Source organism: Vigna unguiculata, chromosome 3 (genome assembly GCF_004118075.2).
Source record: "Vigna unguiculata cultivar IT97K-499-35 chromosome 3, ASM411807v1, whole genome shotgun sequence".
NCBI classification, from domain to species: Eukaryota; Viridiplantae; Streptophyta; class Magnoliopsida; order Fabales; family Fabaceae; genus Vigna; species Vigna unguiculata.
In genome coordinates, this window is record NC_040281.1 from 46,356,462 (window position 1) to 46,373,386 (window position 16,925).

The following is a 16,925-nucleotide window of genomic DNA, read 5'->3' on the forward strand; positions in this document are numbered from 1 at the left end:
TTTATGTATTAACTAATAGAAACTTCATTCATACTTGTTTTTTGGATCTCTTACCTAAAAATCATGTTCCAACACCCTTGGAAGCTTAACATACATATTACATCACCTCCACGGAAACTTCAAACAAATGCACAACAACTTTGATTTTATTGAAAGTTGTAGATCAAACTAATGATCATGTAAAAGAATAATTGAGTAATATAATGCTCATGAGCATAAGCGGAAGAATGAAGGGACATAGGGAAGTCACGGCTCCCCCAACATTTTTTTTTTATTTTCTATATATTTGAAAAATAATTTTATAATTTTTATTTTATTTATATTAATTAATTTTTATTTTATTTTATTTTTTATATATTTTAAAAAAATATATTTATATATTACTACTTTATTTATATATTATTATTTTATCTATATATTATTATTTTATTTATATATTATTATCTTATTTATATTAATTTAGTTTGAAAAATCTTTTTTAAAATTTAAAAATCATGTTTTTTCTCTATTATAATTTTTTATATTTTTTTATTTGGTTTCTCTCTTCCATGCCTTCATCTTTTTCTCTCGTTTTATTTTCATCTTAACTTTCACCATCAATTCTTTATTATTTTCAAAATCAAATTGCACTACGGTAAAATTAAAGAGTTAAGGAACATTTTGGACTGAAGAATTTCTTCTTTTGAGTAAGTTCATCTTTTCCTTTTTTTTAAGCAATATGTTTCCCTCTTGTATGTGACTTTTTTATGCTCTAGGCATATCTCTATCGGTTAGAGATCATAAAATCATGCTTTAATTGTTGATCAAACTCTTTTTTGTGTAGATAGAGCTATTTTAGGCTTTGAAGTTGTGTAAGAGAAGAACAAGATTATGAATATACTTTAAGGTAACAGAAGCTAATCATTTAGAATAGTTTTCTTAAAATATTGAGTCTTGCTTTTAAGATTTAATTTGGGGTATTCATAATTTTATCTTTTTGTAAATAGGTGAGAGGTGAAAAATTTATATTAGAAAAATTATGATAAAGAGTAAAAGAATTGAAATATTACAGGAGCATTATTTCAAAGTTGAGATATTCTTTGTTACTGTTGATAAGCAATTACAAGAGTTAAATTGTAGATTTAATGATCAAGCAATGGAGTTATTAATTCTAAGCTATGCTTTAGATCCTAAGGATGCTTATAAAGCTTTTAATATTGATAAAATTTGCACTCTTGTGAAAAAATATTATCCCATGGATTTTAATGACCAAGAGAAGATTAATTTGAATTTTCAACTTCAACATTTCATTATTGATGTTCGTCAAGATTCAAATTTGAAGAATTTATCAACAATGCAAGAGTTATGTACATGTTTGGCAACAATAAAAAGTCTGAAGTTTACTACTTGATAAATAGATTACTTTGTCTTATCATGACTCTTCCAGTTTCTACAGCTACAACTACAACTGAAAGATCTTTTTTCTGTAATGAAAATAATCAAGAACAAGTTGAGAAATAAGATCGAGGTTGAATTTTTAGCAAGCACTAATAATCTATATTGAAAGGATATTGCAACTAGCTTCAACTTTGATTCAATTATTGAAGATTTTAAGTCATTGAAAGAGCGTAAAAGAGCATATGAATAAAGGTAACTTTTTTTTTTTTTTATATATTATTGTTGATGATAAACTTTATGCTACTCTTTCATATATATCATTGTTATATTGTTTAGATTCTATTCTTATGAGTGCTTATTTTGAATAAAAAAATGATGTAAAGAAATTAATTTTTTTTAATTAAAAGAAATTAAATTTTTTTAATTAAAAAAAATTATATATGACAAATATAATTTGACCCCCTAAAATTTTTTGTCAAGTTACACTGCTCACGAGGAAATTTTGGGTTTTGGGTTTCTATTTAATATTGAACTACCTAAATCATTATATGCTCGAGATTTGAGTAATATAATGCTTGATAGAACAATTTTGTTTGAAAAATTGAGAAGTTATTAGAGAGGTTTTAAACATTGAAGTTGAGACATTAATAGATGATAACATTTACCCTCAAAAGCACCTTTCTAAAAACATCCATCAAGTCCTATCCAATATCATATCTCAAACACCATATCATTGATTGTTTCCCATACATTTTTCCCATACTCCTTAAATTCTTTCTATTATTTCTATGGCCATGCTCTTATCCATTTGAGCCTTACTTTACAATATTTCCACCTAGACTGTTCAAATTCTATAAATCATCATCCTTATTTATTAACAAAGTCAATTGATAAAAGTAAGACGGAATTGCTTTCGTTTGCCAAACTTTCTTCAGCATGGGCCAATTGGTATGAAGGTGGAAAAATGAATTTTGTTAGTTATCGTAGTCAGTTAAAAAGAATTATTTATCATAATTCATTTTATTATTATTAAAATGTTTTCCTTTTTTGAAAAAATAACTCACACAAAATTAATTACACAACAGAAGCAAAATGTATGTCATTTTAAAAATTAACTAAAGTATATAGAATAAAAATATGTTAACGTTATATATATATATATATATATATATATATATATATATATATATATATATATATATATAGTGTTCGTATATTTTAATTTTCATAAAAATTTGAATTAAGATTAAAAAAATATATAATTAATTTTTAAAATAAATGTTAAATGTAAAATTATAAAAGTAAAATATATAAACAAAAGAAGGTTTTAAGATAACCGTTGAAGACAAAAAATTATTTTAGAATAATGGTTAGATAAACTATTTATAAAATAATTAATTTTAAAATAATAATTAAAGTTAAAATTAAAATAACAAAATGTGAAAAAAAGTTCTCTGTTATAGATAATTTTAAAATGTTAAAAATATTTCATTAATTTTTTTTTTTAAATTGAGAAAAAAACCAGACAAAAACGAAAAGAAATTGGCAACGTTTGCGCGGTCATATCCCAAACGACTTCATAATTTTGCTATACTCTTTCTCATTTTGTATGTAGGTTCTATGAATCTCTCTAGATATGGTTGAATCTCTACTCTCTAGCTCTATTTAAAAATAATTATTTTTAAACTCTTAAGAAAACAGAAAATTATGAATATTTGTCTAAAATGAAGGCACCTTGGGCTACAGAATCTTTCATTTACCTCGATTCAAACTCCCTTGTTAGTTCTGATTTCCAGAAAACATGCACCATATTTTAAAACCCTAATCCAATATACTTGTAGAGTAGCCATGTTATATGCTGCTCCTCAAAGGTATTCAATACTCATATGCAAAAATAATACATATTATTTTAAAAGTATTCAATACTCTTGACCTTAACTCTAACCCTAATAATTAGGATTGAGCGTTTATTATTATACCAAAAATTATAATTATTAGTTAGAGTTGTGTTGGAAATTTTGTAAGAAAAGATATATGAAAAAACATAAAGATAAGTATAAAAAGAGAAGACAGGTTCTGTGAAAGCTGACAGAAAAAAGTGACGGAGAGCTATTCATGTTTCACGCTGTCTTTCTTAATCATTGTGTCTTCAAGACAAAGCTGCCCTCATATTTTAACAACTAATCAAATCGTTATTATCAGATGCAGACTTCAAGATTTGATTCTTCAGATTTTTGCTTTTCTTTTCAGACCAATGATAATTAAAAATATTATTTTTGACAGTGGTCTGAATTCTATTCAGAAGGCATTAATATAATATGATAAAATTTCTTTAATCAATTGCAATGAAATAGGATGAAGACAGTGCAATCTACTATTGAAAAGAGTTTAGAAAGAGTGGAAAATAAGAAAGCATCAAGACATAGGGATAGCATGGTTTTTTATTTTTTGTACTGAATTTGAGAAGACAGAGAGAAATCAAATTTTGTAATTCATACCAGACAAAGTATGGATGTTGTTTTTATTTGGATGCTTATGTGATGTATTCTTCCAACTCATATTCCTCGCTTCTCCTGCTATCTTATACAAACTGTTTTAAAAAAATAAGTACACAGATATCATACCAATAATATATATACATATAAAAAACATAAATACGTATATATATATATATATATATATATATATATATATATGAGATGAAATATGTTTTTATTTTTTTAATTTTCATTGAATATTAATTTTTTTAAAATTTAGAATAATTTAGTCTTCATTTTTTAAAATGCGTAAATTTAATTTATTTTAACTAATTATTGTTAAGTTTATTTGATACATTTATAAACTAAAATTAAAGTAAAAATATATAAATGATATAAACAATTCAAATATTATTAAAAAATATATTTTAAATATAAAATAAATTTAACAAAATTTGGTTAAAAATAATTAAATTTACGTATTTTTAAAGTTAAATGACTAAATTGGATCAAAAGTTCGAAAGAAACTAATTTTAATTTTAATTTTAATTATATATATATATATATATATATATATATATATATATATATATATATATAATTTATTCGTACTATTTACTTATAAAATATGTCTTGGAATAATTGATACAAACTGTTATAACCAATATAACAGAATGTTTAACCCACGTCAAATAATTCCTTTATTTAAAATTTAAAATTATTTAATTAATCGCATAAAATATGATAAAAGTAGCATAATATACATAAGTTTTATTATTTTGGGTTAAAGATATTGTTATAAACACAAATTAGCCCCAAAGAATAATGAGTTACTCAAATTATTTAAATTAATAATTTAATTTAAAAAATGTCAAATAATTAATTATAATAGAATATGTCAAAATTAAGTTAATTTTATCAGTTTTTTCTACTTTTTACTGGGAATAAGAAAATGCTAATAACTTTCGTAAAGATTTAAGCATTCAATTAAACTAATTAAACGCTTATTAAATCAGTTAAAAATAATTTAGTTGATAAATTGAAATGGACTAGTTGATCCTAACAAAGATATGTTATGTGAATTCACCATAAATTATAATATAAATTTATAGCAACTCTCCTAAAATAGTTATTGTGGTAGTTTCATTTCATCATTTATTTTTCTCTCTATATATAACTAAATTACGTATTGGTTAATAACATTGAACTACAAAAAATACATTCACAGAGGAAATGATTGAGTTTAGGATGAAGGTGATGAGAATAAGGTTAGGCCAACAAGACAATCATATTAATATGAGAAAATCTCAAGTACATGACTTTTTGTCAAATAATAAAACACAGGATGACTACCGATTATCGCAAATTTGATAACAATTAATCTAGAAAGATCTGATTATATGTGAATAAAATGATATTGCAAAATAGTAAATTAAAAGATAGGATAAGATGTAGATAATATTAAGATTAGAAAAATTTAAAAAGGATGAAATATGATAAGAAGATTTCAAGAATTAGGGGTTCATACAATGATTTCCTAACCGGATAATCATTTTACTAATGTCTTGTTTAATTTTTATTAAAGTCTTCCTATTTTCAAAGATAGGAAGCTTTATATTATTGAGTTTGTCTCCAATCCTTTTGTTATTTTCAGTTCAACATATTTGACATTTTTTTTTTTAATTCAGTTAATTCCCAGAGGATAACACTTTTTTTTTTGTGTGTGTTTAAAACCTAAGTTTTGATCCTAGGTAGCTTTACCTCTCATTTTTTTTCCGACTGGTATAAAATTATGTCAAGAAAATCCATTATTCAACAAATGAAATAATATAAAAGAGATGAATAGGAGGAAATTAAATAGGCATAAATATTACAATTAATTCAAATAATATACAAGAATTAGTCCTCAATCTTATAATAAATTTACACTTTCGCGCATACAAGACCTAAAAGTAAAGAATGATAGGAATTGAAAGGAATCTATAAAGAAAAAAAAAGTATACTAAAGAATTAGTATTAAAAAATTTTAAAAAAATTATATAGGAATTAAAAATAAAGAATTTTGGTTTTTATAGAATAAAACTAATTAAGTATAAATGCTTTTGAAAAAAAAAAGAGTACACATTTAAGACTAATATATTTTTAATTCATGTTTTTTATAAAAATAAATTAATTAATAACATTCACACATAAATAATAAGTTTGATTTTTTTGATTAAGACCAAATTTATTATTTGTATAAATATTATACTAATATTTATATTAAAATTTATTACAAAAACATAATTAACAATAAAAGAGGTTAATAATATACTATATGTAATATGTTAAAAAATTATTTTTAAATTTCATAAACTTTATTTCAAACGTTGTTGCTAGCATGAGGATCAATTATTTGTTCCAACGACTTGAGTCATTCACTTGAGTTGTTGTAGTGTGGCCTAAGCAAAAGTATCTTATCTTCTTAAGTGAGTACTAATTCACATTAAGGGTTAACTTATTACTATTACTTGCTCAAAACACTTTAATTTCACTTTAAAGTGACACTATCACCCACAAGCACTATATTCATGCTTCAATCCACGTGCTTGCATTCCACAAAGAATCACTTTAAATAACTTATTCTCATTCACATAAGTGACCAGTATTTTGTAACTAATCTTTCAATCACAATTAGTAACACTATTAAATGATCATTTCTTAACAATGTTCATTGTAATACCCTTTCCCAGGTCTTCAATCCATGATAAAAATAAATAAATTTGTGATACACTCACAAACTATTATTTATATATTATGCTTTTTATCACAAAAAAAATGTGTAGTCTATTTCTTTAATGATATCACTCTCTCTCCAAAATTTTCATTTTTTTTTTTACAAATCAACTTTATCACAAACTATTACTTTTTCTATAGAAAAAAAATATTTAAAGATATATTATGTTAATACGACGGTTATCTAGCATTTTTTTAACTAAAATTTCCTATGTTTTGTTAAAATAACTGAGATTAGAATCACCCTATTTGATTTTCCAAAGTAAAACAAATTTATTTTTTTAAATAACTAAATCATAGTTATTACTTGAATAAATAGTATAAATTTACGATTGCATAAACTACATACAATTGCAATGAATCATATAACTTTCCTTTAATTTTACTTTAGTAGTTTTAAATCAATTCTTATGATGACATTGACTTTGCACTTACTCTCGTACAGTACATTCAGTTAATGCACAATTAATGTATAATAAAGATGATTTAATATACAAAGTTGACTATATGCACTAACACGCTATAATTTAAAAAAAAATAGTGTTATAATGGAAGAAAAAGTAAACTGTTTTTCCTTTTATATGTGTAGAAAGAAAATTTATCATACTTTAGAAAAATATGTTCACGACCCATATTTATTTAAAATTATATATAAAGGATAAGAACATCAATTTTGGATATTTTTTTTTAGTGAACTCAATATATTCCCTAACTAATAAATAATCTCAAAAATATTGTCTGATTATGAGAAAAAGAGAAATAATTTCATTTTCTTCGCAAATATATAATTTCTTGTAACTCAAACCTACAAATCATATCATTATAGCGAATTCAGATTGGAAAAAAAAATCATAATTCTTAACTTGCCAATTTTGGAATGTAAAAAATCGCACATGTTAAGAAAAGAAAAGAAAAAGTTTACATTATACGAGAAAAGAAATAAAAGTTTTGATAAAAAAATCTTGAACTAAACTCTATCACCTGCAAAAGAGCGAAGTCTGAAAAAAAAAAAACTACCTCATAACTTCGACAAAATATTAAAATATAATTTCAAAAAGATAATTTATATAAAAATAATAATCAAATGTTCTACTTTTCATTGTAACATTAAAATAGGTCTATTCATTCTTCATTTAATTTAAATTATTTTCTCAAAATCCCACAAAAATAGGGTCTTACAATGCAAAATCACTAAATATTATGATCACGGGACAAAATCATTCATGAAATTATTACTGTTTTTTTTTTCTTTTGTTGCAGATTACAGCAAGAAGTGCTAAGGTCTCTAGGAAATATATTTTAAGCATCAACTTAGGGTGCTATTAGTAAGTTTCGAACTTATGAATGGATGCTAAAAATTGATTTCAGTTTCCCAACTAACAGCTAACAACATAATTAATGCTAATTAATTAGTGAAGTATACTTCTGATCCTCGTTTTTCTTATTTCTATCATAATAGCACATATCACATAATCATTACGCAGGCATGATATATATATATATAAATTTTTCTTAGCCAGACTTTGTATCTAGACACATTGAAAGATTTACAAATTGGAAAAAGAAAAAAAAAGACAGATTCTCAAGCGTGTGTCACGCAGATAAGCAAACGAGTGGTTGAAGTAGTTTTGGCTTCAGTGAAACCGTGTAAGCAAAATTGTATCCTTTGATTCTCAACATGTGTAGATCATTAAGTGACATTTCAAGAAAAATGCGTTTCCTTTTTTACAAAGAGATAGAAAAAAGTAATAATTGTTATAAAATTGAAAGAGTGGGATTTTTTAACCTAATGGTGCTATTTGAAAAATATAATTTTGACATTTTATGCATATTTTCATTTACATATGATGTTCTTTTGGTTGTCTTCCTCCGTTAAGTAGAATACACATCATACAAATTTGTTTCTCTCTCTTTTTTCTTTTCTTGAGATTGTGACAACCTTAGTTTTTGTTTGGAAAAGCATACACTATTATTGTGTCACGGACCTGAAAGATATTGCTTTCTTGGTACCCACTAACGGGTGTGAGGACCACGTACAGCAGAGTTTTTTGTACGTGTAATCCATCACTTCACAATTATACAACCAAGGTGACTGTGGTTTGTGCTTTTTGTTCTACCTTTTTTGTTCCTTATATCTCTACTGTTCACCGCATTTCCAGTGTTTCGCAAACTTATGTACTGCTTAACTGTGTATGATATATACATAAAAAATTTTACTTACTTACGGTAAGTGCTATAATTGAGAGAACCAAGGTAACAAATAATTTACTTACTTACTTTATTCAATTATTATTGGGCCACCGCTGTCCCTCCACATAAAATTTGTGGTATGGCTGATTCATTTTCTCTTTTTAAATAAAATATGTTAGTCTAATTTTCTATAGTTTTTTATATTAAGCATAATAATATGTGGGATGTATTTCTAGTTTTGGTCACTGTTGCCGACAAAAACAATTTCAGTATCTTTGTACCTTAAATGCAAGAGTTGGGTGATAAAAGTTAGAGAAGTAAATCCGTGATTGAATTCCAGTGCAAAATCTGCCTAATATGCTTTTAAGACAGTAATTAGAATGACAACATTTTCCTTCTTTTAGTTGTCAGCATCTTGTCCCTTCGAATGGACGGTGGTTGCAAGTAAAATCCATAATCCATTCGGAAGGGTTATCTGCAACTAAAACATGAGTCAATATAACTACAACGGTTGACAAAGTGCACAACCATAACATTGAATTAATGTCCGCGTGGAATAGTCAATCCAATACAATCAAGAAACGTATTCAAACTTGATTTATGGGCTTGATGTGGTAGTCAACCATGATATTTAGGCTTCATCAATTGCTTTGCCTTCGCAAATTAGTGTCTTGTCACGTCCATATGTTCTACCATTTGGCGACAGGAAGTTTTCCCCAGTGGAAACTCGGTGGGATTGATGGATTAAAAATGCCTTTTTTATGTTTATTGTCGATCAAATTTTATCTGTTCTCGGTCTCTCATCTCGTATATATCCTCGGAAAACAATTTCAACTTGTCAAACCTTCTACGAAGCTTTTAGAGGTTTCGCTGTTGTAAATGTTATTATGATAATTGCTAACTGATTTTGTCGGTCACCAAATAATACGCTTAGTATAGCTGCCACAAATTTCGTATCATTGCACACTCAAAATCTTTGAATTGCGAAGCATTTTGCTCTCAATGTGAAATCATTTTTCTTTCTACTAATACCTAATCATTCATGTCACGTAGTGCGAGATTACTTTGGTCAAAAAATGAAGGCTACTGTTCTAATTTAATTTTAGTTTTGTGTATTGTTACCCCTTAATACGATCTTGACAGTCCGGTCCACTGCCAAATCGTGTTTGGGATAAAACCATAAATATTGCTGAAACAACTCAAGCATTCCATAGTTTGAAAAGGTCCTTGATCTTAACCAAAAAGTGAACAAGGAAAGGTAAAATTAACGCGATTGAATCTGTGTAAGTAAAACAGTAATACCAGTAAATTTTCTTTGGTTCTCCCTTCACTATATATGGGTGTTGTTAATTTTAGAAAAGTTTATGTCACTTTCGAAATTTTTTCATACAAATTAATTGATCTGCCTTTTTAATTTTTATCGTTTAACATTAACTTCTATATCTGTAACACCGTTTTGGTATGCCTGGAACCAACAAGATATATATGTAACTGAGAGTGTCAAAGGTAAAATGATTTGTTATAGTTGCTCCTGCTGACTTTGGCAATGGAGAGATAATTGGACCCAACTTCTGGCATTTACGCCTCTATTCAATGAACGTGCTTTTTATCAACTTTGTGAGGCTTATCAATTCAATGTTTTCCATCGTGATAGCGACTGTGAAAACGATAGCCTTACCTTTTTCCTACTGTGCACGCATGCTTTACAGTACTGTCATGTTTTGGGTCAGTTTAGAAGTGTATGATTTGGATTTAGATAAAGGAGAAAAGAATAGTTAAATTTTCGATTCCTCCTTCCTCTTAAAGTCTTCACTACGATCAGAATACCAAAGGGAGAATATATAGCATGATTCACATTCGCAACACAACCATGGAGATTGGTTCTATTAATTACGGGGATAAATATTCCGTGGGCGAAAGGATAGAAGAATTTCTCTGTACAAAGTGCAGAAAGCAAGAATAATAATTTGTTTGATTAGTTTACAATACCAAAAATTATCAAACACTTTGTTGAAATTGACGGTGTAAAGTTGTGTATTCTCTTGATCAAGATCGGATATCAAATATCTTTGTTCATTGAACTAGACACTTGAGTGTTATGAACCTTCCGAGTTGAAATTGGGTATCAAACTTCTTCACTCTTTAAACTTGTGAATCCAAGAATACGTATCCTTCAGATTTGTTTACAAAAGAATCTTTAGTATTTTATAAGATTGAGAGATAGAGAGCTTCATAATTTCCCCAGAACTCAAATCAGGTATGAAGTTATACACACTGAATAAACACCTCTGGTAGAGAAGAAAAAACAACAAATTTAAATGTTCTGATGCGTATTTGCTTGTCAAAATACTCGTTTATCCGTTGCTATTTCAGTGATAACATAAAAGAAATCTGAACTGACTAAATTATAAATTTGGTTCAACAAAAATCGTGGAAACTCAACCCATTATTGGAACTTTTCCTAATTATTACACTCAATAGTCAGTTTTTTGGGTGCTAACAAATTTTTTATGGTGTATTAAACAAAATTTTAGTAGGATTAAAAAAAATTGGACTTGAATTTATCAAAGAAACAAAACAAATAATTTTGAAAGCATGCCGAAAATAAATTAGTAGCTAGAATAGAGTAGGGCAATTCTTTTATTAAAATTAAATATATAGAGGCTGAAAACAAGGAATCACAACGTAACTGTCATAATAAAAAAAAAATTAAATCAACCCTTAACCTACCCGTTGAATTTAGAATTATCTCGTTCACATAGACACGAAGAATCAAACAAAACCTCAAATCCAAACCTAGTCAAATAAAAAACTTGCAATAACAAATTTATATATCTTATCTTGTCATGCTATGACCATACCTTTCTACCTTGATTATGACCTAAGTTATTAACAAATTTTTGGAATTACCGTTCATTTATGTATTATCGTTACCTAATTACGTTTAAATAATAAAAATCCTAAAATAACACAACACCGATAAATAGAAAGATAAGTATTTTCAATTAAATACTTATTAAAAAATGTATTGAGTTGAGTGTCCAACAGATTTCAATTGAATTCTTACCATTTGATTTTGTTGTTAAGTGCGGTAATATTATGTATCTATACATAGAAAATAAAAAAACGTATAATTAAGTTTTAATTTTTTTATAAATTTAGGTATTTTTAATCGAATCTTATTAAAAACTTTCTTCTATTAAGTGTGGGAATTTTTTATATTTTTTAATATGTATGTGTAATTTGATTGTTATTTTGATAAATTTCAATATTTTGAATATTAAATAGAATAAAAATTTTATTAGGACTCACTTCAAAATATTTAATTTTATTATTCTTTTTATTTGGTATGTGGAGATATACAAGCATGAAATAAAATAAATAAATAAATAAATAAAATATAAAACAGAATTCTCTTCTTTCTGTTCATTTTTCCCATTCTATCCTTCGGTTTTCTTACTATTGTGCGCAAATGGGTTAATTGGATTATCTATTTAATTTTTTAGTTAATATATAAAACATTGTTATATCTTCCCTTTCAATTATATAGAAACAATCGTTATTTTATTTAAAATTTAAATATGTTTTTAGTTTGTAGAATTTGTAATAATCCAATTTAGGCTTTTAAATTTAAAGAAGCAATTCTTTTATAAAGTATATAATTTTATGTCCTCAAATTGAAAAATATTTAAGTTTGGTACTAAATTTCATTATTCGCACACGGGGTATTTATAACGTAACTACCCTTTATTTATTTGTTAAAGACTTTTATATTATAAGGACTTTTTAAGGTGATTTAAAGGACTCAACTGGAAAGTCAATACAACAATATAAGGACTTAAAAATTAATTTCAACATAAAAATATGAAAGGATTTTAATTATACACATAATAGTTTGGATTTATGGTGTATTTCAGATTAGTAATGAAAAATATTATTTAATAATTAATTTATATGCATTTTAAATTAGATTGTAAAATTAATTTTATATTTAGATATGCTAGTTGAAAAAATAATTTAAGAATAAAATCTTATTAAATATATTTTATACACGTATTATTTAAAGGGATTTTTTGAACAGACAACATTCTGGATTTTAGGTTAAATAAAATTTAATTCTATGCAATTAAAAATAATTCAGAAAAAATCAAATTTGAATAGAACGGTCAACACTTTAGTTTTAAGTGTCACCTTTCAACTCATTTAATACTCAATAATAATCATATTATTTTACATACTTTTTTATAACACTTTACAACTCATCATTCTCTCCATCTCTTTCAACCATATCATTTATTTCATCTCAAGCCTTTTTTTTTTCTTATATAATTTTAGTTTAAAGCATATTATGCAAATACAATTTCTCTAATTATTAATCAGAAGGGAAAGTTGACCAAGTTTATCTTCAAGTTGCGACTTTTCAACAGATCGAGGAAGCTGTATTTACTGTGCATACGTTTGAAAATTAGACAAATTTATTTAATAGAGTTTATTACGGTATATCTATTTCGTATAAACTTTAATGAATGAATTAATTAATATAAATCATGAATTTGTATTGAAATATACTTTTATCAAAAGAATAAGATGAGAACTATGATCACCATTTTCAAGAATTAGGCCTTGCTTGATTTCCTTCGAATTTTTCAAAACTATTTTATAAAATAGTTGTATGTTTTATTCTCCAATTTCGTACAAGGTAAGTGTTGTGAATATTGTTTTAAAATTAAACAAAAAAAAAAAAAAAACAGAATCAAGTGATAAACATTTTCTCATCTCTTTCATTGTATGTGTGTTCTAATTTAAGCGAGTGAATTACATGGAGTGGTGGTGCTACATAGGGTAAGACATGAATTTAGTATCTATGTTTTTTCTTTTGCTTTTTTGAAAATAAAAAGCAACTTTTTAAAAAACTGAAATGAGAAACACCCTAAGATTGTTTGGAAATGAGAATGAAAACACCCTTGATGTTTAACTGTTGTGATAAGAATTGAGGATAAAAGAAAAATGAGAGTTTGAACAAATATAGTTAGAGGGCAAAAATAGGGAGTGATAAGTTGCAAAATGGTGGAGTAAAGTTTTGTCCTGAGTAAGTAAAAACTTCTCACAGTCCCTGGCGCAGCCGGCAGCCATCACTTTCTGATACCAACACACCCTACAACCCCATGGCCGCATGGTTCGCCCCTAAGGACTACACTCGAGAAACTTTTGCTTACGTGGCGACATATGTGGACCCACATGTCGGCCACCATGCTTCATATCTGGCCCACCTGTCTCCCTAATAAGCTACACTATCTGAAACACACACAATCCTTTGTCGCGCGAATCCCCATTAACTCCTACAACGTCATTGCAAGCGCTGTTTGCTTCCGCCAACCATGACGATCACTGCACATGCTTCATACTTCTAATTCATTTTCCCCTACTACCACAACTCTATAAATACCCCTCAAATTTCTCAACTTTCTCTCCATCCACACTCATCTACTTCTTCCACTCTCTCATCTTCTCTTAACTTCTCAGTTGAAACCAAAGAGCTAGAGCTTCAGTTTCTCTTACCTCACTCACAATCCCCATCATGACCATTGCTGCTGAATTATCTCCTTCCCCTCTTGCACTTCGCCCTACTTGTGATGACAAAAACTCAAAGGCTTTGCGCTTTATCGAGGAAATGACCCAAAACACTGACCGTGTCCAAGAGAGAGTGCTTGCCGAGATTCTGAGCCAAAACGCTCAGACTGAGTACCTCAAACGGTTTCAGCTCAATAAAGCCACGGACCGTCACACTTTCAAGTCCAAGGTTCCTGTCGTTTCGTACGAGGATTTGAAGCATGATATCCAACGCATTGCTAACGGTGACCGCTCCCCTATCCTCTGCGCTCACCCGATCTCTGAGTTTCTCACTAGGTACGTACATACTGCTTTTTGCCTATTAATGCGCATTAACCTTATATCTGTATTCATAAATTGTGTTTGACTTGAAGTGAATTAACTAACCTTGGGCGAAACTGCAGTTCTGGAACATCTGCTGGGGAGAGGAAATTGATGCCAACGATTCGTGAAGAGATGGACCGTCGTCAGTCGCTTTACAGCCTTCTGATGCCAGTGATGAACCAGTATGTTTCCCTTCCTAAGACATGTGCAAATATATTATGTTTTTTATGTCACGAACTAATTCATGTGAATATATTTTTACGTTACACAGATATATGCCTGGGTTGGAGAAGGGTAAGGCTCTCCTGTTTCTGTTCATCAAAGCGGAGACGAAGACGCCGAGTGGGTTAGTGGCACGCCCCGTGCTGACTAGCTACTACAAGAGCGAGCAATTCAAAAACAGACCCCACGATCCATACAACGTGTATACAAGCCCCGATGAAGCAATCCTCTGCCCCGATTCCTTCCAGAGCATGTACACGCAAATGCTATGCGGCCTCATCATGCGCCATGAGGTTCTCAGAGTCGGTGCCGTTTTCGCCTCGGGCCTTCTTCGAGCCATCCGCTTCCTCCAGCTCAATTGGGAGCAATTAGCCCACGACATCTCCACCGGAACCCTAAACCCAAAAATCACCGATCCTGCCATCACTCAACGCATGGCTCAAATCCTGAAACCAAACCCGGAACTTGCCAATTTCATCACCAAAGAATGTTCTGGAGAAGACTGGGAACACATAATCACCAGAATCTGGCCAAACACCAAGTATCTAGACGTGATTGTGACGGGTGCCATGGCGCAGTATATTCCAACTCTTGATTATTACAGCGGAGGCCTACCTCTCGCTTGCACCATGTACGCCTCCTCGGAGTGTTACTTTGGGCTTAACCTGAACCCAATCTGCAACCCCTCTGATGTATCATATACCATCATGCCAAACATGGGTTACTTCGAGTTCTTGCCTCACGACGATTCCTCTTCAAATTCATCTTCCACCCTGTCACGTGACTCGCCACCGCCTTTGGTCGACCTTGCTGACGTCGAAGTAGGGAAATCCTACGAACTCGTTCTCACCGGATACTCTGGTCTGTGCCGCTACCGTGTGGGCGACGTGCTCCAAGTGACGGGGTTCCACAACAACGCCCCGCAGTTCCGCTTCGTGAGGAGAAAGAACGTGCTTCTGAGCATTGACTCTGACAAAACGGACGAGTCGGAGCTGCAGAACGCCGTGGAGAACGCCTCGGTGCTGTTGAAGGAGTTCAACACGAGCGTGGTGGAGTACACGAGCTTCGCGGACACGAAGTCGATCCCGGGGCACTACGTGATTTACTGGGAGCTGTTGATGAAGGACTCGCGCCATGCTCCCTTGGGAGCTGTTGATGAAGGACTCGCGCCATGCTCCCTCTGGAGACGTGCTGGAGAAGTGTTGTTTGATGATGGAGGAGTCGCTGAACGCCGTGTATCGGCAAGGGAGAGTCTCCGACCGTTCTATTGGGCCGCTGGAGATTCGTGTGGTGAAGAAGGGAACCTTCGAAGAGCTTATGGACTACGCCATCTCCCGAGGTGCCTCGATTAACCAGTACAAGGTGCCACGCTGCGTCACTTTCACTCCCATAACGGAGTTGTTGGATTCCAGGGTAGAGTCTGTTCACTTTAGCCCCGCTGAACCTCACTGGACCCCGGAACGTCGTGGTTGAAGGATGGCTACGTACGTACATGCAATCGTGCGCTATTATTGTCAATAAAAATTATAGTAATAATAATAAAGTGAGGGGGGAAAGACAGTGAAAGGAATGGGTGGTTTTGGTTGATCAGTGAAACCCTTGAAACTGTCTGGATCTGTTGATTCGATGTTACGTGTCTTTCATGAAATAAAAAAGTTTATGAGTTTATGTCTTTTGCTTTTGATTTCTGTCTGGCACAATAAGTTTCGGGGACAGCGTGATGATGGATCTGTCTAAAACATCTTTGTCCTTTTCGTGTGGGGAATCCATCATGTGCACACTTTTAATAACTATAAATTATATATCTTCAACAAAATGAATCTTTTTCTTTGATAAAATGACTGTTTTTCATATATTTTAGTATTTTGTTTTTATCACGTGCATGTAATGTAACTTTCATGGCAAAAAGTCAGATACACGTTTGTCTTCTGTCTCTTCTTTTGCTCGTGG

At 29.7% G+C, this 16,925-nt stretch overlaps 1 pseudogene; it reads left to right on the plus strand.

Annotated features, from left to right (window-relative positions):
- Positions 1-14,282: 14,282 nt before the first annotated feature.
- LOC114179545 lies at positions 14,283-16,647 on the plus strand (annotated as a pseudogene).
- The last annotated feature ends 278 nt before the right edge of the window (positions 16,648-16,925 follow it).